Source organism: Gossypium arboreum, chromosome 4, assembly GCF_025698485.1.
Source record: "Gossypium arboreum isolate Shixiya-1 chromosome 4, ASM2569848v2, whole genome shotgun sequence".
NCBI classification, from domain to species: domain Eukaryota; kingdom Viridiplantae; phylum Streptophyta; class Magnoliopsida; order Malvales; family Malvaceae; genus Gossypium; species Gossypium arboreum.
Genome location: NC_069073.1, coordinates 10,798,758 through 10,822,668, shown reverse-complemented (window position 1 = coordinate 10,822,668; position 23,911 = coordinate 10,798,758). Strand labels below are relative to the sequence as shown.

The following is a 23,911-nucleotide window of genomic DNA, read 5'->3' as shown; positions in this document are numbered from 1 at the left end:
ATTATATCTGAAATTGGTTATGATCGTGGTCGAGTAGGACATGACAGTCATGGAGAACCTTTCCCAGTGGAGTTTCGAGTCCCTAAGTAATAGTTAGCTTTGGAGCTTTTTATAACTGTGATAGCATTAGGAACTCTTTTAGAAAGTATATAAGGAAGAATGATTACTCGGTAGGAAATAGCCGGAATTCAAAATTGTTAAATAAAAATTATAAATCCTAATAAAAATAAGATGAAAGAAAAATAAAAAGTAGTCTTAAAATAAAATAAAAGTAAAAACATAAAATAATAAATAAAAGTTTTTAAACATCTTCATTGCTAGATGGTTCGCAAGGTGGGGGTGGCGATGAGATGTGGAGGTGTTGAAAGATCTGCTGTAGAGTAGCATCAATGTTGTTAAATCGTTGAAAACACTGCTGCTTGAATCGAGTGAGGCGCTCAGAAATGTTAGCATATGAAGCTGCCGCATGAACTGGATGAGATGGTGGTGGTGGCTGAGATGGTGGGTCCTCGTGTTGTGGGGGGACATCATCAGTAATGTCCTCGGGGGCCTCCTCCTCGGTAGATTGGGCGAGACGATATTGAGGAGGGTAGAGATAAACCGTAATTTAAACATATTTTTACCCTATGTTTAATGCATTTTATGGATGATTTTCCATTAGAATTGGTGAATTCGATGCTCCTAATGCTTTAATTTCATGTTTTACACTTAAGAGAGCATAGGAGAGTGAAAGGAATGAGAAACGAGCCAAAAACAGAGAAAATGGGCCAATGTACAAAATCAACACGGCCTGGACCTCCTCACACGGGCAGACCACACGCCTGTGTCAATTTGGCAGGCTCGAGCATAGCCTGAAGTAATCGCACACGGGCGTGTTACACGGGTGTGTCCCTGCCGAGCCTAAGTTAAGTCTAATTTGGAAAATGTAACACCCCTTACCCGTATCCGTCGCCGGAACAGGGTACGAGGTATTAACAAATCATATTACATACTATTTAATAAAACTGAGATAAAAATATGGCGTGCAATTAGATCATGAATCATTATAACATATGCCTTTAACAATACTAGCCAATTTCAAAGGCTTCGTACAAAATAATCGGTCAAATACTATAATTAATATTTTAAACCTAGACAATTATGACACGTAACAAAATAACTAAGTCTACTATACATGCCATAATTCAAAATGTTCAGGTTCAAATACCCAAAAGTATTGATAGTGTAGGCGAGATCTTCAACGATCCTTGACTCTGTGCAAGTGGACGACACTATAAGACAAAAGAGAGAAAAGAAAGTAAGCTCATAGCTTAGTAAGCAAGTATATAAATAATGAATAAAGAATTTAATATGTTTACACAATAACTCAAGTGTATCTACTTTTTAATTTTACTATTTACTCCACTTTGGTCAAGCAGTCTCTCCTGCATCATATTCACTAAATAAATCATATCTTGAGTTAAAAAACTCGAAATTCAATTCCGTAAAAGTTTCCTGAAACTAGACTCATATTACTTCTTACTAAAATTTTTCTATAATTTTTGGTCCAGATAATTAGTACAGTTTATTAGTTAAAGTTTCCCCTATTATACAGCTCGACTGATCTGACCTCTCTTCACTACGAACTGAATTGCTCCCAGTAAACAATTCAAATATCCATGAAATAATTTCATTTAAAACTAGACTCAATAAGGAATATATACATATAAACTATATTTCTTAATTTGTTTTGTACAATTTTTACTGATTTTTCAAAGTTAGAATAGGGGATCACATAGTCATTCTGAGCTAGTCACACACAAATATAAATATCTCAAAATATAGAGTTCCTTTACTTGCTATGTTTTTTTTACATGGGAATAGGCTCATTAAGCTTTAATTTCATATCTCATTCAGCCTCTAATTAAATTCCTACTGTTTTTGGTGATTTTTCAAATTCACGTCACTGTGACATTCCAAAATAGTATCATTGCTAATACACTCTTTCACACTTTCTTTGTATTAACCTCATTTTAACATGCATATCACAATTCATTTTCACCACATTTCATACATCACAAGTATAGGTCCATGATTACAGTGTCACCTTAAAACCATCCCGTTGAACAATTCGAATCAATCCTCGGTACTTGACGGTTTCAGCACACAACCCCCACCATCATATTTCATATAATTCGGCTCTCTTGTACACATGGTGAACACTTAGTACCACCCATGTGACCTATCCAATTTATCTCGTAGCTCTCTTGTCTACATGGTGTCCTTCACTTGGAATCACACATGTGACCTAGCTACATTTATCTCTCCCGTAGCTCTCTTGTCTACATGGGATACATCCCATGTCACACATGTGACCTAGCTACTACATAGTGTCTCATAGCTCTCTTGTACACATGATGTGCACTCAGCACCATACATGTGACCTAGCTACGCTCCATCTATATTATTCAATCTTTCCGAATGTTCAACCGGGATTTTTCTCTCTATTACTTATTTCCATTCTTCCAATAGTCGATTTATGCTTCAAAATCAGCTAAAATATATATAATAGGCTGAAATATAAAAATGTAAATAAAGTTATTGTATTATTTACATACAAACTTACCTCGGTGCAAAATATGAAAATTTTGCAATTTAGTCCAAAACCTTTTCCTTCCCCCGTTCGAGGTCGATTCCACACCTTTCTTGATCTATAACAACACATTTAGCTCATTTAATACTCATACTATTTATTTCAATCCAAAAATCACATTATGGAAAAATTACATTTTTGCCCCCTAACTTTTACAAAATTACAATTTTTCCCTTAGGCTCGGAAATTTAATTTCAGCCTTTATTCTTATGTTTTATGACATGCTGATCATTTTTCTCTTCTATGACAACATCAAATTCTCACTCTAACATGCACTTATGAGCATTAGGTATTTTTACCAATTATCTTGTTTTGCTCGTTTTAAAAAATCGCTTAGAAAAGATCGTTCTCCTAACCTCAAACATTCATATTCTACCATCAAACATCAAAATACATGCATATCATTCATGGGTAAATTTTTAAACATAAACCCTAACTGGAAATAATGGTAGAAGTAGGTAAACCGAGCTACGAGGATTTTAAAAATGTAAAGAACATTAAAAACGGGGCTTGAATGCACTTGCTATTGAGCTTGAAAGCTTGAAAAAAACCTTAGCTATGGAGAACATGCAAGTTTCGGCCAAGCTAAATGAAGATGAACACATTTTGTGTTATTTTTCCCATTTTATTTCATTTATTATGCAAATGACCAAAATGCCCTTACTACTAAACTTTCTAAAAATTCCATCCATGTCCAAATTTTTGTCCATATAAAGTATAATGGTCTAATTGCCATTTAAGTACCTCTACTTAAACCCCCATTTCAATCAAGTACTTTATGAACTAGAACACACACATTTTTCACCTATTTCAATTTAGTCCTAAACGTTAAATTAAACACCCAATCGATAAAATTTCGCAACGAAATTTTCACACGATTATGAAATCATAATATAAACACTAAAACTTAATCAAAATAATTTTAATTTTTTTTCAACCTCGGATTCGTGGTTTCGAAACCACTATTCTGTTTTGGCCCTAAATAGGGTTGTTACAGAAAAGGCTAATTTTGAGGGCTTTTAGGCATTCCAAAGCCTATAAATACACCCTAGAGAAGGAAGAAAAGGAGGACAGAGTAGGGGGTAAGGAATTACTCCAAGAAAGCCGATTGATTCATCTCAGAAGTCGGATTCATCATCAAGACTGAAGATTTCTCCTCAATTCCCCTTCAGAAGTTTTAGGTTATCTTTATGTTTTGTATTCTTTATTATTCTGAGATGTTTTCTTATTTAGTTTTGAACTAAATCCCCTAAATAGATAAGGGGAATGAAACCTAAGACGAATCTTGTTATTATTTTCTGAATTGTATGATAAATATTTGACTTGTTCTTAATTATGTGTTCTTAATTCTTGTTTTGATATCCAAGGATACCGATTCAAGATAAGCTCTTATTCAGAGGAGGAATAGACCCTGTCTAAGAGTACATTTGTCATAATAAAGCGGAGTTGATTGTGCGCCTAGACATAGGGTGACAAGATTTTTCCGGATTAGAGTGAAACCTAATAAGAGGATCCATAGATCGAGTTAATGCAACCCTAGAGTGTTAATTAGAGAAAAGTCTCGGTTATTGAATCTAGGGATTAGACGTTATTAGTCTTGAATAGGGATAATAACATAACTTAGGGATCTCTACGGAACAATTTAAATGAATAAATCGTCCGATTCGGAGTTAGAATAACAAGTACAGTCTAGGTGGATTTTTCCTTAGGTATTGTCTTCATTCAATCGATTTTTCCAAAAGTAATTCCCCAATTCTATTCTCTATGCATTCTTAGTTTAGATAATTAGTTATTTAAAACAAAAACCTCTTTATTCTTAGGCTAGATAATAAAAAGATAGTCATTACTAGTACTTTTAGTTCCTTTGGGTTCGACAATCCGGTCTTGCAAAAACTATACTACTGTTTGATAGGTACACTTGCCTACATCGCGATAATAGTTAGTTCAAGAATGAGTAATTATAAATATTTAAAACCTATCATGAAACCTCGCAATCAAGTTTTTGGCTCTGTTGCCGGGGAACTAAGATATTAGGAACGCTTATTTTTTATTACTTTAGCCATTTATTTTCTTGCAATTGAATTGAATTTTATTGTTATTATTATTTATTAATTTACTTTTTCATTCTCTTGGCAGGTTTTTATAGTTTATGACTAGAAGAAACTCGTTAGGACCATTACTGTTTGACGAAAAAAAAGATCGTATAGTTCGCAGAAATCAAAGATAAATAAGGTGAAGCTTAAGATACACAGAGAACGAGCAAGAAGATGATATTCAACCCTCAACCAAAGAGATGGCTGAAAACCAAGGCAATCAGCTACCTCCTGCAATTGCGGTTAATCAAAATCCTACTCCGCGCACCATGTATGATTTTGCTAAACCTTCTTTAACAGGAAATGAATTGAGCATAGTTAGACCTGCTGTAGCTGCAAATACTTTTGAATTAAAACCTAACACTATTCAAACGATATAACAATTTGTTCAGTTTGATGGTTTGCAGGACGAGGATCCCAACGCTCATTTAGCCAACTTCTTAAAACTATGCGATACATTTAAAATTAATGGTGTCTCTGATGATGCTATTCGTCTTTGGTTATTCCCTTTTTCATTGAGGAACAAAGCTAAACAGTGGTTAAACTCGTTACCACAAGGGTCAATTACTACATGGGAACAAATGATCGAAAAATTTTTACTAAAATATTTTCCACTGGCTAAAACGGCTAAATTGCATAATGATATCTCTTTTTTTGTGCAGATGGATTTAGAAACACTCTACGATGCATGGGAGAGATACAAGGACCTTTTGAGAAGGTGGCCTCACCATGGGTTACCGCTTTGGCTACAGGTTCAAACGTTCCATAATGGCCTGAATCTTTCGACTCGACAAATGATTGACGCAGCTGCTGGCAGAACCATCAGTAATAAAACACCTGAAGATGGCTATGAGTTTATAGAGGAGATGTCACTGAATAACTATCAATGGCAAGTCATGAGGACAAAGTCAATGAAAAAAGCCTGCGTTTATAATGTCAATTCGGTCACCATGCTCTCTAATCAGGTTGAACTCTTAAATAAAAAGATTGATGGTTTTCTTAGTTCTTCGCAGGTTCACCCAGTAATGCAGTGCGAAGCAAGTGAAGGTGGAACAAGCCATTCGGAATACCAACTTTATGGCCACAACATGGATAACGAGCAATTAAATTACATGGGTAATAATCCTCGACCTCAAAACAATCCATATAGTAACACTTACAACGCAGGTTGGAGGAACCACCCCAATTTCTCATGGAGCGGTCAAGGAAATCAAAGACCACAACCAGCTCTAGGCTACCAACAACCACTCTACCAACAGGAAAAAAAGCCGAACCTTGAAGAGATGCTTTCAAAGTTTATTTCGGTGTCAGAAACTCGTTTCCAGAACACCGAGGCAACACTTAAAAATCAACAAGCGTCAATCCAAGGGCTCGAAACTTAGATAGGCTAGCTTTCCAAACTAATTTCCGAATGACCACAAGGTAGCTTGCCAAGTAATATGAACCCAACCCAAGGGAACAGCTAAACGCAATTAATATTCAAGATAAAGAAGGAGTTGTTGAGCTTGAACCAGAACCGAGGCAAGAAATTGTGGTAAGCAAAGGTCATGGTGAGGTAGATTACAATAAAAACAAAACAGTGAATGTCGAATATAAACCTCGTGTGCCATACCCCAACGCGACAAGGAAAGATCTCTCAGATGAACAATTTGGTAAATTCCTTAAACTCTTAAAAAAATTACATATTAACTTATCGTTTATTGAAGCTCTATCGCAGATGCCAAATGCAATGAAATTCTTAAAAGAGCTTTTAGCAAATAAGCGGAAGTTGGACGAGGCATCGCATGTGGAGCTAAATGCAGTGTGCTCAGCTATTCTGAAAAATAAGCTACCGAACAAACTAAAAGATCCAGCAAGTTTTATGATTTCTTGCTTAATTGGTAGTTTAGATATTAATAATGCATTAGTTGATTTAGAGGCTAGTATGAACGTCATGCCTTATAAAATGTTTAAGTAACTAGGTCTCGGGAAACCCAAACTGACTAGGATGAACATTCAACTAGAAGATAAAACTATAAGATTTCTTAGGGTATTATTGAAGATGTGCTAGTAAAAATCGATAAATTTATATTTCCCGTTGACTTCATTGTTTCAGACATAGAGGAGGATAGCAACACTCCTTTAATTCTAGGAAGGCCCTTTCTAGCAACTGCTAAAGCAATTATTGATGTTGGCACAGGTGAACTCACGCTTCACATAGGAAACGAAACACTCACCCTTCAAGCTCGCAATTCGGACAACACATCGAAAATTGAAGGTGATCGTCTAAACCATTCTATTAAAACTGACCACATGATACAACCCACTTTGCAGGAGATAAGTCTGAAGAAAGTACATAAGCCACTCTCAAACAATAGTAAAGGATCTATTCATGAAGAACGAAGGCTGCAAATAGAGGAGCTAGATGAATGGCGAACACATAAATTGAGAACACACGATAAAATGAAACTACGCCAAGATGAGCTTGATACCTCTCTAAATCAACTAACAGTTAGAGATAAAGTCTCATTAGATGCCACAGATCCCCACATTGTCACTACCACACCAAATGAAGAAATCCCTCTTACGGTACTCAGCATTTTTCCATTCAGTACGGTGGAGGTGAGTCATCCCAAGTTTGGCACTTTTAAGGTAAACAACACTCGTTTAAAACTTTATTTTAAGATTGATAGTAGGAATGAGGAGTATAAACTCCTTGAACCACCATGATCATTCAACAGAGAGGTAAGTCGAGCTTAAACTATAAATAAGCGCTTCTCGAGAGGTAACCCGAGCACTAACTGTATTAACTTCTTTAAAAATTTAGTCTTCAACATCTAACTTACTAACGGAGCTCTCGAACACAGGTTTTCCACAGAGACACGGCCAAGCACACGGGTGTGCTTATGGCCGTGTAAAAACAGGGCAAGGATTTCCCCAAACACGGGCTACGATAAAACGCCACGATCGTGCGACATGGCCGTGGTTGAGCCTGCCAAAACAACACAGGCATGCCACACGCCTGTGTGGAAAACCCGTGGTTGAAACTGAGAAACTAGCACGGGCGTGCGACACGCCCGTGTCTCATACCCGTGGTCGAACCTGTTAGATTGACACGGGCGTGGGGATTTCCCACACGGGCATGGGAGAAGTGAACGAAGCTAGACATGGTCGTGCAACACGGCCATGTGAACCCACATGCCCGAGGTACACAAGCGTGGGACAAATTCCAGATGTGCCCAAATAGGAAAAATGCGAAACACACAGGCAAAAATTGGGGAACACGGGCGTGTGCCATGGCCGTGTGGCCCAAAATCTATAAATACCCTGCACTGTTCACTTTCTTCCCCATTCAAAAACCCTAACCCTAGCCGCTGCAACTCCACACGGCCTCCCTACTACGCTCGTGCGCCGGTTCCCACTCCATTTTTGACGCTTAATCTCTTTCCCCTAGCATTTGTTTACTCATTTCACTTCTATTTTACTTATTTCTAATGCTTAGTATCAACATAATCTTCATATCTTTTGAACTATTCTTCATTTTTCTCATTATTCTATCATTTAATTTGCATTGTTAGGTTAGCCATGACATTACTATGCTTCTTCTCATGCTATTACCATGCCAATGTCTATTATTTAATATGTATTCCTAGGTTAGTTATCATACATTCCATGTTAAATTGAGATTAGGAAAACCTCATACCCATTACATTTCTATTCTCATTCTCATTGTTATTTTGGTTGAGTTTGCTTCATATTAGTAGTCTTGGCTAAAATAGTTAGTTCAAATTCATGACTTTTTACTTCTTCGAATTTGTTTACCTATTATTATTATTCTTTATATTACAGGCTTTTAATGTCGTCTTCACGAGGAAAGAAGGCCACTGTCCCTGCTTCCAAAAAATGGAAGAGAGCATCATCTTCTGCGGGTCCAACAGCGAAAATCCGTCACCCCCTCCTACAGTTTCTCTGTGGGCCTCAGGAAGAATTTTTTTAGATACTTCGAGCCCGAGTTTTAATTGCGGGCCGCTACATTGACTGGGCCACCGTAGAATAAGTTCAGTTGGCTGATGCGATTCGGGCCCTCTTAACCACCGACCCTTGGGAGCTATTTTTTGGGATCATCGAACCAATATACCTTGAGCTCACGATGGAACTATGCTCAACGTTCTATCTCTAGACCGTAATGACGAACTACGATGATCACGGTATGGTGCAATTTCGCTTAGGTGGATTAGTCTGCCAGCACAGTGTCCCAGAATTTGGTACGGCATTGGGTTTATATACGGAGGAGTTTAAGGAAGAGAATGACTTAGATGCTCTCACTCACCACATACATTTCTCTCCCCTCGAAGTGCTGGCACACATTGGCCCCTGGCGCAGCCTCCTACAATCCTAGCCACTCCAAGGCATCAGTTCTCCCACCATCCCTGAGGTACCTACACGCCATTTTGGCTCACACGATTAAAAGGAGGCGAGAGAGCACTGGCGTCGTCAACACTCACGACACCTACTTTTTATGGTGCATGTCGCACGGACACGTCATTGGCCTTGCCAATTTCATCGCCATCAAAATTCAGCACTAGACGGAGTGGCATTGGAAGGGGGTCATCTCCATTGGCCCCTACATGACTTGACTGGCGCGACACTTCGGGCTCCTCAACACCGCGGCCCAAGAATCATCCCTCACCCTCATCAGCTAGATGTCTCCACACGGCATCTCGAGTATGCTTAGCATGAGGATGATCGAGAGGCGCCGAGGAACCTACCCTCCCCAGTATCGTCTTGCCCAATCTACTGAGGGGGAGGCCTACAAGGACATTCATGATGATGTCCCCCCATAGCACGAGGACCCACCGCCTCAGCCACCAGTACCCTCTTGTCTAGTTCATGTGGCGGCTTTATATGCTGACATCTCTGAGCGCCTCACGCGATTCGAGTAGCAATGTTTTCAACGATTTGACAATATTGATGCTACTCTACAGTAGATTTGTCAGCACCTCCACATCTCATTGCCAGTCCCACCTCGCGAACCATCCAGCGATGAAGATGTTGAAAAACATTTATTTATAATTTTATGTTTTTAATTTTTATTAAAACTACTTTTTATTTTTATTAGATTTTAGAAAATTTATTTTTAATTATTAATTTTAGTTATTTCTTTTTGAGTAATTATTCCTCCTAATATCCCCTAAAAAGTTCCTGATTTTATCACAGTTATATAGAGCTCTTAAGCTCATTATCACATAGGAACTAAAGCTCCACCGGGAAAGGTTTTCCATGATTGCCATGTCCTGCTCGCCCACGACCATAGCTACCGCTAGAGATAATATCCTTTTGGCGTAGGACTTATGGCCTAATGAACCTCTACGATCATCGGAGTATCCTCCTCCACTCTTGAACCGATTACTCTCCAGAACTCCAGTTCGAGGAATTCATCATACAGGAAGTTCCACTTCTCTCCCTATCTTATTTTTATACTCTAATGTCTATTTTTGTACATTGAGGGCAATGTACATCTTAAGTGTGGGGGGGTATTTATTTCATTATCAGAAAAATCCCTGAAGGATTTCCTTGTTCTCTTGAAAAAGCTTTCATATCATATTTAGGATAAATTTTAATTGATTTATGATTTTGATTGATATATCTTGAATTAAAACATAGGCAATTATGCATTGATTGTTTAAACTTTAAGACATTAGAGAATCAAGCATGATCAGTTGATTTTTAAGAATTTAAAATCTTAGGCTGTTTCCCCAAAGTTTAGGTATTACTTTGAGTTGGAATTCACAAGTTGTTAAACATCAAAAAACCATAATTTTTGTGAGATTTTTTAGCCTTTTGAGCATCTATTAATTCTTTTCATGCTCAGTTTTATTATTGCTTTGAGTGCGTCAGTATTGAACCGTTATTCTAGAACTTGCTTAATTATGCATGTCGAGACCACACCATTTGATTTGATATGTCAAAATGATTAAGGCACTTAGGATTAACCCACTCATGCCATGAAAAGCCTACCTCCACGATTAACCCTTAGTAAACCCTATTGAGCCTAACAAGCCATTTCTTGTATTACCCTTAATATTAACCTTTAAACCATTATTGTTGAAATCCCTTAAATTAATTTAAGCCCTATTTTTATCGAGATTTGAATTGAAATAGTTGCTTAGCTATGTTTTATTCTACTCTGTAATTTAATGTGTTCTTAAAAAAAACATGTATACATATTAGTAGTGATCTTCTGTTTGTATGCTTCAGAAGTTAAATTCCTTAGTCTGAGAAGAAGCTCTGTTGTATGCAAGTGATGATTAACTCTTTTTCTAGTTAGGTAATTTTTCAATTCAATCTCGATTCTAACCCTTTCTTTCAGCTTGTGACCATACCCCTTAACCAAACCTCATTACAACCCTCTAAAGACCTTTTTAATTGATGTATCATATTAAATTATAGTGGTGGGGATTTGATTTTCATGCAAGCATATGGTAATGACTTTTCATTATTGACTATTGAGTGCTTTATTTTTTGTCTTTAAACACCTCGAGTGATTTAAGTGAATCTGTAGTGAGGATGTGAAACTCTGTGATATTCTGAATCAAAGGTAATTACTTAAATGAGGAGAGACACCTATGTTTGCATGATTAAATACTCAACTTGGAATGTTTGAAACTTTTATGTACTTTTAGTTGAATTCTCAATGTATGATTACCTATGGATTATTATGAGATATTATCGATAGAAATTATAAGTTGAGAAGAATTTATTTTGATTATGAGTTGAGAATTTTGCTTTAGGACAAGCAAATGCTTAAGTGTGGGGGTATTTGATAAACCATAATTTATACATATTTTTACCCCATGTTTAACACATTTTATGGATGATTTTCCATTAGAATTGGTGAATTCGATGCTCCTAATGCTTTAATTTCATGTTTTACACTTAGGAGAGCATAGGAGAGCGAAAGGAACGAGAAACGGGCCAAAAACGGAGAAAATGGGCCAAAGTACGAAATCAACACGGCCTGGACCTCCTCACATGGGCAGACCACACAACCGTGTTAATTTGGCAGGCTCGAGCACGGCCTAAAGTAATCGCACACGGGGGTGTCCCTGCCGAGCCCAAGTTGAGTCTAATTCGAAAAAGGCTAATTTTGAGGGCTTTTAGGCTTTCCAAAGCCTGTAAATACACCCTAGAGAAGCAAGAAAAGGAGGACAGAGTAGGGCATAAGCAATTACTCCAAGAAAGCCGATTGATTCATCTCAGAAGTCGGATTCATCATCAAGACTGAAGATCTCTCCTCAATTCCCCTTCAGGAGTTTTGGGTTTTCTTTATGTTTTGTATTCTTTATTATTCTGAGATGTTTTCTTATTTAGTTATGAACTAAATCCCCCAAATAGCTAAGGGGAATGAAACCTAAGACGAATCTTGTTATTAGTTTCTGAATTGTATGATAAATATTTGACTTGTTCTTAATTGTGTGTTTTTAATTCTTGTTTTGATATCTCAAGATACCGATTCAAGATAAGCTCTTATTCAGAGGAGGAATAGACCTTGTCTAAGAGTACATTTGTCATAATTAAGTGGATTTGATTGCGCGCCTAGACATAGGGTGACAAGATTTTGTCGGATTAGGGTGAAACCTAATAAGGGGATCCATAGATCGAGTTAATCAACCCTAGAGTGTTAATTAGAGAAAAGTCTCAGTTATTCAATCTAGGGATTAGACATTATTAGTCTTGAATAGGGATAATAACATAACTTAGGGATCTCTACGGAACAAGTTAAATGAATAAATCGTCCGATTCAGAGCCAGAATAACAAGTACAGTCTAGGTGGATTTTTCCTTAAGTATTGTCTTCATTCAATCGATTTTTCCAAAAGCAATTCCCCAATTCCATTCTCTTTGCGTTCTTAGTTTAGATAATTAGTTAGTTAAAACAAAACCTCTTTATTCTTAGGCTAGACAATAAAAAGACAGTCATTACTAGTACTTTTAGTTCCTTTAGGTTCGACAATCCGGTCTTTCTAAAACTATACTACTTTTCGATAGGTACACTTGCCTACATCGCGATAATAGTTAGTTCAAGAATGAGTAATTATAAATATTTAAAGCCTATCATGAAACCTCGTGATTAGGTAGGTTCCTCGGTACTTTTCGATCATCCTCATGCTTGGCATGGTCGAGATACCTGTGGAGACATCTGGCCAATGAGGGTCAAGGATGATTCCTGGCCGCAGTGTTGAGGAGCTCGAAGTGTCGAGCCAACCGAGTAACATAGGGGTTAATGGAGACGACCCCCTTTGTGACACCCCTAATGTGACCCTAGTCGGAGAGTGGTTTCGGGACCACAAAACCGAGTCACAAGAATAATTAGGTGTTATATTCTGTGCTTATTGTATGTGGAATTTGTATGCGTAAATATTTCGTGTCTTGATTTTTATTAATTAGGTGCTAATTTATAAGAAAGGACCCATGTGTTAGGACTTGAAAATGTGATAGGTGAATTTTTAAGTGGCCTAATAATGCATGAAGTGAAATAAATGGAGTTGCATGTCAATTATCCCATTTCCTAAGGTTAGTGGCCACCATGACAAATTATGGGCAAAGGGAACATGTTTCCAACATGTTTTGCTAATGGTTGATGTTAGAATGGTTATTATATTGGTGTTAGTAGGAAGAAAAGAAAAAAAAATGGGTATGTGTGGTTGCCCCTCCCCATTGCCGTGTATTGAGCGAGAGAAAAAAAAGTTTGGTTCATCTTCCTCCTAGCTTAGCCGATCCTTCAAGAAGAAAAGGAAGAGTTAGCATTCGGTCACTTGAGCTTGAACTAAGGTATGGAATCCATGTTAGTCTTTGAAATCTTTGCATATATGAAGCTAGTTACTAAGTCCTTTACTTGCCCATGTCAAAATTTTGAAGGTGGTAGTAATACAAGTGTTCGCCATGGAAGATGTTTAGGGAAATGGTTGTTGCCTTTATGATTTAAGGAATAATTAGAAATGGGTGAAAGAAACAAGTCTTTGTTCTTGATTCTTCTTGGCCGATTCTAAGGGAGAAAAGAGAGCAACCATTTGGTTTCTAAGCCATAAATAAGGTGAGAAATTCATATGAATCCTTGAAATTTTAGATGAAATTGAGCTAGTTACCAAGTATTTTTTTTAGGTGACCCATGTTAGAAATTGTGATTTTGGGGTGACTAGAACTTTCGGCCATAATGGTTATTGAGGATTAAGGTTATGTTTCATGCTAAACTTGATGAATCTTGGTGTATGGGTGCTTGAACTAAACGAATGATCAAGTAGATGCATAAATACAAAGTAAGAAGAGTCGGCTATTATGTGTAATACTATTGCGAATATGAAAATGTTATACTTGAATAATGTATATGGTTGGAGTTGATAATATGAAAGGAAGGCTTAGATGTGTTTGTTTAAAGAAGGAATTGTTGAAGAATGTATGTGAACTTGGCCAACGTATTCGCTTAGTACATATATGATGTGAAAGTCTTGGAATTTATTTTTGATTTTGTGTATTATGACCATGTATAATCGGCCACATGAGTAATTTGAGCACTTGATGTTATATTAAAATTCTTGAGCTTAAATATATGGATGTATGTATATGTGGTCATATAATGGCGTTTTGGTTTAAAGGTTGAATGATAAATTATAATAAAGCGAGATGATATGAGATGCGAATGTGATTGACAAGTAAACATTATTGATAAAAATATTGAATACTTCTACTTGTATTCATTAAGCTCAAGAGCAAAGGGAGCTAAATCCGATAAAGGGAAGGAAAAAGTGGTCGAATAGCCGTTGAAGCCGTCAACGACATCCGAGGTAAGTCCTCAAGAAATGACCCTACTCGAATTATGTGAAATGAAATATGGATGTGTAATGATTATTGATTTATGTGTGTATGAGTATTTGAATGATACCCGGCTAAGTCCCGGGCGATTATGCTAGTGGTATGTTTGTGTTTGAGCCTTAGTAACTGAAAATGAAATATGGATGTGTAATGATTATTGATGTATATGTGTGCATGAGCAATTGAATGATATCCGGCTAAGTCCCAAGACATTTATGCTAGTAATTATATCCGGTTAAGACCGAAGGCAATTGTGCTAGTGACTACATCCGGGCTAAGACCAAGGCATTCGTGCAAGTTGTTAAATCCGGGCTAATACCAAGGCATTTGTGCAAGTCGTTCTATCCGGCTAAGACCAAGGCATTCGTGCATGTGGTTATATCCGGTTGTATTCAAGAAGCTTGGGCTGGAGGTGAGCGTTGGTTGCTGTAATAAATTTAATTAGTAAGCTCGAAAAGCCCAAAGAATAAGGTATGTTTATATGTGCATTGGAAAAGTCGATATGTTTGAGTAACATTCGCTCAATCGACTAACGAGTTTTCAGCTATTGAATTGGTTGATATCTTGTGAAAGTGTATAATGATGAAGTGTGAAGTAAGTATGATTATGTGAATGTGTATTAATGAAATGATTCATTTGGCTATGTGAATGTAATGCTTTAGTTAAAGCTGATTTTATTGCTTGAGACTTACTAAGCATAAAAAATGCTTACCCGTTGCTTTGGCTCTCTGCTTTATAGATTTTGCTCGTTAGTGATCGGATTCGGGATCATTAAAGTCGAAGTCATCTACACTATCAAAGCCTCCATTTTGGTATAATTTTGGTTGAACTTTGAAATGGCATGTATAGGACTACCCTATTGTTGAAGGTCATGTACCTTTCGGTTTTGTGTAAGCTTGGATAGCCATGCGAAAATGGCTTATATACGTTTTAGTATGATTCTATAATCGTTTGTATGATGATCATTATGGGGTATGGAATTGTTTGAAAAGATTAGCCATTGGAATGGTTAATCGTGATCACACTTTGTGCTATGTATGCAAAAGGGCCAATTGAATCGTGGAAATCATGAAATAGGTAATGGTTACCTTGAAAACAGATGCTGGCAGCAGCAGTGGTGTGGTTTTGAAAAATCACCAAAATTTGTAGGAATGGTATTAAATAGTGAATAAGTTATGTAAATGAACCTTGATGAGTCTACTTTCATATGGAAGAAACGAAACGGTCATAGGAGTTACATGTTAAGAGATATTAAAGCTATTGTGAGACAGGGCCAGAACGGTTTCTGGGTCCCCTGTCGCGACTTTAAAAATTTACTATAAATTATCCAGAAAGAATTAGAAGTCATGCCTTATATGTGCAGATTCTATTTTGAGTCTAGTTTCATTAGAAACAAACGGCACCAGTATTAAATCCCTGTACAGGGAGATATTAAAGTTGTAACGCGCGAAGGTCAGAGCAGTCGATCCCTGTAACATGGGTGACTTTTACTAATAAACTGTACCAATTGGCCCGACCAAAAATTCTAAAAATAAATCCATGGATGTATATATGAGTCTAAATTCAGGGAAAATTTACGGAATCAGTTTCCGAGTTTTGAAACTCGAGATATGATTTTTAAGGCGACAGTGACGCAGATTTCCAGCCTGTCTGGAAATGTCAAATTTGTGGGTGCAATATGTGGATTTGGCTTGTTAACCCCTCGTGTCCGACACCGGCGATGGTCTCGGGTTCGGGGTGTTACACCCTTTTTATGCCGCTCCGTCTGCTATTGAATGGCGAGGGCAATAAAATAGGCAAGGTCGATGATGTACCCGTGTGACATACACCATAGAAAGTAGGCGTCGTGAGTGTTGACGACGCCAGTGCTGTAACACCCCTCACCCGTATCCGGTACCAGGATAGGGTTCAAGGCCTTACCGAAACTTTTTATTTAAAAATTTAAGACCGGGAACATCCCATAACTATAGAAAATTTTCCTTATTTAGGAGTGTCACACGCCCGTGTGTGTGGGCCATGTGGGCTCACACGCCCGTGTATCTTAGGGCCAAGTCACACGCTCGTGGTCTCACCCCGTGTCCAAAACTTGAGCATTCTATTAAATTAACACAGCCTAGGCACACGCCTGTGTGACCTACCCATGTACTAATTTGAATTAAAGTTTTAGGTGCAGGGGACACACGGTCACAACGCACACCTGTGGGAGGGAACCGTGTGTCACACACGGCCTAGACACACGCCCGTGTGTCTAACCATGTGGACTCTGTTGGGCTATTTTCCAAGCCGAAGATCACCCTTTCCTACCTCTTATGCTTAGAAAATTTCAGAGTTTGCTAGAAAACATGACTTTACACTTGTAATTAATCTTAATAAGACTCATTGTATGGAAACCTCATATCATTGGTTTCACACAAAAAGGTTATTTCCCATTTAGTATTCATGGGTTCTTACGTTATTGTATTACATTCAAAACTTGGCTCGTTTTTGAACTCATTGCCACTTGTAGCAACCAAACATAATGAAGCATAAACATGCATATAAAGGGAGGTCATAGCCTACTTTCAAATATTCCATTTTCCATGCCCTTATACAAAAAAATGAATGCATCTTTACATGCCTTCTTTTGGGCAATTCAAGTGACACATATGACAAAATACTCAAAGCCGTATACATGCCATTAACAAAATAGAAGTGTCTTTATACCAAAGCTTGACTAGTTGATAGTGTGTTGGCTCTCCAATCGTCTTCCAATCCTTATGAGTCCTCGAGCTCTGTAAAACAGGGAAAAGAGTGGCGGTAAGCATTTTCATGCTTAGTAAGCTCAAATAACCGGAAAGTAAACTTACTGGGTAATTAGCATACATCGATACTAAATTCATGAAATCATCCATTTATGAAATGATTTCCTATCACATGCACTTAATCAATGAGTTAGTCATATAATCATGTATCTTGTAATTTAACTAGATGAGCTCATCATTTAACATTTCATTCATAGATGTATTCCGCGTAAATCTCGTTGAGTTTTTAGGGAATCTCGATGGAATACCCATTATCCGTCAATTCTCACGAATGATCATTTTACATATATGCACTCCCGTGAACCTAACATTTCATGGCGGAATTACCAGTCCAGGCTAAATTCCTCATATCATGAACTCGTAAGGTGATGTCAGGATTACCAGTCTAGGCTAAATTATTTATAGTGACAAACACCTTTAATGATCTCGGATCTGAATTACCAATCCAGGCTAAATTCAGACCCTAATCGGATTACCCGTCCGGGCTAAATCCATATTGCACACATATTCTTCGAGAGGCTTGATCATTCAAGGAACACCCATCCGGGCTAGATTCCTTTTCATACTTGAGATCACGGATTACCCTTCCAGGCTAAATCCTTACTGCAACACACGCAGGATCTCAGTTCACATGTCAATGAGGAGTTTTCCATAGATTTCCCTTTTTAACCTCAACCGAGACGGTTATGAACAATTCACTATCAAAGATGCATTTTCATGCCATATATAAATGCAATTATCATGCATACATAAATCATGCAATTATACATATTAGGGGTTTACTTTAAGTTATCCGAACTTACCTGGTATTCTTTTCGGGATTGTGTTTCGGTTATTCCGAAACTTTGCGTTTACCACGATCGACCTCCGAAATTTGTTCCTCGGGGTCTATAACAGAAAAATTAACTCATTAATAGCCCTCATTATACATTTCAGGTTTAATATCTACCCCGATCCAAATGATCGTTTTGCCCCTAACCTTTGACATTTTTACGATTTAGTCCCTAGGTTCGTATAATGAAACACATGCAATTTCTATCTTACCCAAACCTAACCGAAAATTTTTCTCTCTTATCTCAACCCACATTCTCCATTATTTTCCTCATCTCTACCACACATTTACATCTTTTGCAAAATGGTCCTTATAAGGGTTTCTCATGAAAACCAACTTGGAAAAGATGTTTAACACACATTTATGTTTCATATTCTTCCATAATCCATCAAAATACCAATAACTCATGCATGGGTAAATTTTTGAACATGAACCCTAGCATGAAATATGGGTAGAAATGAAGAGAACAAGCTACCAGGATTTCAAAAATACAAAGAACATGAAAAACGGGGCTTGGGAGCACTTACTATTTACCTTGGAAAGCTTGAAAACCCTAGCTATGGTGACTGTTGAAATTCGGCTGGATGAAGGAGAAAATAAGCTGATTTTGGTTTATTTTTCCCATTTTATTTCATTAAAAAACCTAATGACCAAAATGCCCTTATGCCCTTTCTTTAAAATTTCATCCATGCAAGCCTATTTTTGTCCAAAAATTTAAAATTTAGGAAAATTGCTCTCCAAGACCTTCTAATTCATAATCTAAAGCAATTTCATATGGATTGCTTCTAGAAACCAAGTTTTGCAATTTATTCTAGTCCCTGATTTCCAATTGGACACCTTATACTTAAAATTTCTTCATGAAACTTTAACATATGCATATACTCATATTTTAGACCTCATAATAACCATAAAATAAATATTTTGATGTCAGATTTGTGGTCTCGAAACCACTATTCTGACTATGCCCTATTTCAGGATGTTACAAGTGCTCTCTCGCCTTCCTGTTAACATGTGAGCCAAAATAGCGTGTAGGTACCTCAAAGATGGAGGGAGAGACGATGCCTTGGAGTGGCTAGGATTATAGGTGGCTGAACCCAGTACTAGTGCATCCCAGCACCGTGAAGGAGAACGATGGATGTGGTGGTTGAGAGCATTTAAGTCATTCTCCTCCTTGAACTCTTCCATATATAAGCCCAGTGCAATATCAAATTCTAGGACGCTTAGCTGGCGGACTAATCCGCCTAGGCAAAATTGGACCATGCAGGGATCATCGTAGTTTGTCATTACGGTTTGAAGATGAAACGTTAAGCATAGTTCCATCGTGAGCTCAAGATATGTTGGCTCGATAATCCCAAAGACAATCTCTCAAGGGTCGGTGGTTAGGAGGGCCCGAATCGCATCAGCCAACTGAACTTGTTCTACTGTAGCCCAGTTGATGCAGTGACACGAAATTAAAGGTCGGGCCCAGAGTATTTGGAAAAGTTCTTCTTGGGGCCTGATGGGGAATCGCAGGAAAGGGTGGCGAATTTTCGCGGTGGGACCCGAAGAAAATGACGCTCCCTTCCTTTTCTTTGAAGTAGGGACAGCAGTTTTCTTTCCTCGTGAAGAAGACATTGTATACCTGCAAGCAAAACCATTATTTCGTCGTGAGGAATGTTCAAGGTAATACAAAAGCAAATCCAAAAAGGCAGAAGTCATAAATTAGAACTAATAATCTCAGTCACAACTACTAGCAAACTTAATCAAAAATAACTTTATGGTGTATCATTAGAATGACAATAGTATGAGTTTCTTAAAAAAATGGCAAATAATTCTATGTTAGTACATTTTATTGATGGAGAATATCAACCCAAAAGTCATGAGTATTTTCACTTTAAACTAATAAAATGTAGTAGATAAATCATGCAACGAGGAAGAACTTCAACATGAAAAGATAATAACTACTCTAGATATGAAATGTGAGTGATAAAGAGATGAAAAAAACATAAAAAATGCATAGTGCTATGATAACTTAACATGAAAAATGAGTGCAATTAAAGGGAAAAGAGTAAACAAACGCTAGAAAGGGGAGAATGAGCGTCAAAAATGGAGTTGGAGGGTACGCATGAGCGTGGCGGGGAAGGCGTGTGGACTTGCAGCAGCTAGGGTTAGGGTTTTTGGGTGAAGAAGACAATGAATAGTGCAACCTATTTATAGATTTTGGGGCACATGGCCAGGTAACACGCCCGTGTTCCCCAATTTCAGCCCGTGTGATTCGCGAATTTTGAATTTAGGTGCGTCTGACATTTAGTCCATGCCCGTGTTCCTTGGGCATGTGGCTGTACACATCCGTGTCGCACGACCGTGCCTGGCTTCGTTCGCTTCTCCCACGCCCATGTATGTAGGCCCACGCTCGTGTTAATTTAACAGGTTCGACTACGGGTGCTATACATGGGCGTGTCACACGCCCGTGCTATTCTCTCAGGTTCAACCACAGTTCTACAGCACGGGTGTGTCGAAAGCCCGTGTTATTTTGTTAGGTTCGCCCACGGCCATGTCGCACGGCCGTGGCGATTTATAATAGCCCGTGTTTAGGGCAAATCTTTACCCTATTTCCACACGGTCCTAAGCACGCCCGTGTGATAGGCAGTGTCTGTGTGGGAAACCTATATTCAAAAGCTCTGTTAGTAAGTTAGGTGTTAAACACTAAAATTTAAAGAAGTTAATAGAGTTACTGCTCGGGTTGCCTCCCGAGAAACGCTTATTTATAGTCTAAGCTCGACTTACCTCTCCATTGAATGGTCATGGTGGTTTGAGAAGTTTATACTCTTCATTCCTGCTATCATTCTCATCAAAATAAGGTTTTAAACGGGTGTTGTTTACCTTAAAAGTGTCAAACTTGGGATGAGTTACCTCGATTGTACCGAATGGGAAAATGCTAAGTACCATAAGAGGGATTTCTTCATTTGGTTTGGTAGTGACAATGTAAGGATCTGAGGCATCTAATAATACTTTATTTCCAACCTTAAGTTGATTTGGGAAGGTATTGAGCTTGTTCTGGCATAGTTTTGGTTTATCATGTGTTCTCAGTTTATGCGTCCGCCATTCATCTAGCTATTCAATTTGTAGCCTTCGATCTTCATGAATAGGTCCTTTACTACTGCTTGAGAATGGCTCATGTACTTCCTTCAGACCTATTTCCTGCAAAGTAGGTTGCACCATACTGTCAGTTTTAGTAGAATGGTTTAGACGATCACCGTTAATGTCCGATGTGTTGCCAAAATTGCGAGCTTGAAGGGTGATTGTTTCATCTCCCACACGGAGTGTGAGCTCACCTGTGCCAACATCAATAATCATTTTAGCAGTTGCTAAAAAGGGCCGTCCTAAAATCAAAGGAGTGTTGCTATCCTCCTCTATGTCTAGAACAATGAAGTTAACGGGAAATATAAATTTATCGATTTTAACTAGGACATCTTCAATAATACCCTAGGAAATCTTATAGTTTTATCTGTTAATTGAATGCTCATCCGAGTCTGTTTGGGTTTCCCAAGACCTAATTGTTTGAACATTTTGTAGGGCATGACATTAATACTAGCCCCTAAATCAGCTAATGCATTATTAACATCTAAACTACCAATTAAGCAAGGAATCGTAAAACTCCCTGGATCTTTTAGTTTCTTGGGTAGTTTATTTTGTAGAATAGTTGAGCAAACTGCGTTTAGCTCCACATGCGATGCCTCGTCCAACTTTCGATTATTTGCTAAAAGCTCATTTAAAAATTTCATTGCGTTTGGCATCTGCGATAGAGCTTCAATAAACGATAAGTTAATATGTAAATTTTTAAGAGTTTAAGGAATTTACCAAATTGTTCATCTGAGCGGTCTTTCCTTTTTGTGTTGGGGTATGGTACACGAGGTTTATATTCGACATTCATTGATTTGTTTTTATTGTGACCTACCTCACCTTGACCTCTGCTCACCACAGTTTCTTGCCTCAGTTCTGGCTCAGGCTCAACGAATCCTTCTTCATCTTGAACATTAATCGCGTTGAGCTGTTCCCTTGGGTTGGGTTCAGTATTACTTGGCAAGCTACCATGTGGTCGTTCAGAGATTAGTTTGGAAAGCTGGCCTATCTGAGTTTCGAGCCCTTGGATCGACGCTTGTTCATTTTTCAGTCTGTCTCGGTGTTCTGAAAATGGGTTTCTGACATCGAGATAAATTTAGACAGCATCTCTTCAAGGTTCAATTTCTTTTCCTATTGATAGGGTGGTTGTTAAAAACCCAGAAGATGTTGTGGTCTTTGATTTCCTTAACCGCCCCACGAGAAATTGGAATGGTTCCTCCAACCTGCATTATAAGTGTTACTATATGGGTTATTTTGGGATCTAGAGTTATTGTTACCCATATATTGGACTTGTTCCTCCTCGATGCTAGGGTTGAAGGGCTGATACTCTGTGCATGCTCCTCCTCCATTCGTCTCGCACCTCATTCCTTGATGTACCTGAGTAGAACCAAGTAAACCATCAATCTTTTTATTTAGAAGTTCTACCTGGTTTGACAACATAGTAACCAAATCGACGTTATAAATGCATGCTGTTTTAGTTGGCTTAGTCCTCATGACTTGCCACTGATATTTATTCAGTGACATCTCTTCAATAAATTCATAAGCCTCTTCAGGTGTTTTGTTGTTGATGGTTCCCCCTGCTGCTGCATCAATCATTTTTCTTGTCGAAGGGTTCACACCATTGTAGAATGTTTGAACTTGCAACCATAGAGGTAGTCCATGGTGAGGGCACCTTCGCAGTAGGTCCTTGTATCTCTCCCATGCATCGTAAAGAGTTTCTAAGTCCATCTGCACAAATGAAGAGATATCATTACGTAATTTGGCTGTTTTAGCCGACGGAAAATATTTTAATAAAAATTTTTTGGTCATTTGTTCCCAAGTAGTAATTGACTCTCGTCGTAACGAGTTCAACCACTGTTTAGCTTTGTTTCTCAATGAAAAAGGGAATAACCGAAGACGAATGGCATTTTCAGAAACGCCATTAATTTTAAATGTATCGCAGAATTCCAAGAAATTTGCCAAGTGAGTGTTTGGATCCTCATCCTGCAAACCATCAAACTGAACAACTTGCTGTATCATTTGAATAGTGTTAGGTTTTAGTTCAAAATTATTCGCAGCAATAGCAGGCCTAACAATACTTGACTCAGTTCCTGTTAAAATAGGTCTAGCATAATCATACATAGTACGAAGAGTAGGATTCTGATTTGCTAGCTTAGTGGGCATTGCAGGAGGTAGCTGATTGTCTTGATTTTTAGCCATCTCCTCAGTCGTAGTTGAGATATCATCCTCTTGCTCTTCCTCTGTGTATCTTAGGCTTTGCCTTATTTCTCTTCGGTTTCTGCGAGCTGTGCGATCGATTTCTTTGTAAAAAAGTAGTGGTCCTGACGGGTTTCTTCTAGTCATAAACTATAAAAACCTGCCAAGAGAAAGCAAAAGAAAAAGTTAATTAATAAATAAATATAAAATTAAATTAAACTAAATTTCAAGAAAAATAAATGGCTAAAGTAATAAAAATTGAGCATTCCTAATATCTTAGTTCCCCAGCAACGGCGCCAAAAACTTGATCGTGATTTTCGTGACAGGTGTTAAATATTTATAATGAATCGTTCTTGAAACTAACTATTATCACGATGTAGGCAAGTGTACCTATCGAACAGTAGTAT

General features: G+C 37.9%; 2 non-coding genes across 2 annotated transcripts; one reads left to right on the top strand and one right to left on the bottom strand.

The window, feature by feature from the left end:
• Window positions 1-5,355: 5,355 nt before the first annotated feature.
• On the bottom strand, window positions 5,356-5,461 carry LOC128292341 (small nucleolar RNA R71). The gene has a single exon (XR_008282325.1). It is a non-coding gene; the product is annotated as a small nucleolar RNA R71 (small nucleolar RNA).
• Window positions 5,462-22,962: 17,501 nt separating this feature from the next.
• LOC128292567 (small nucleolar RNA R71) lies at window positions 22,963-23,068 on the top strand. Its single transcript, XR_008282552.1, has one exon. It is a non-coding gene; the product is annotated as a small nucleolar RNA R71 (small nucleolar RNA).
• Window positions 23,069-23,911: the final 843 nt, after the last annotated feature.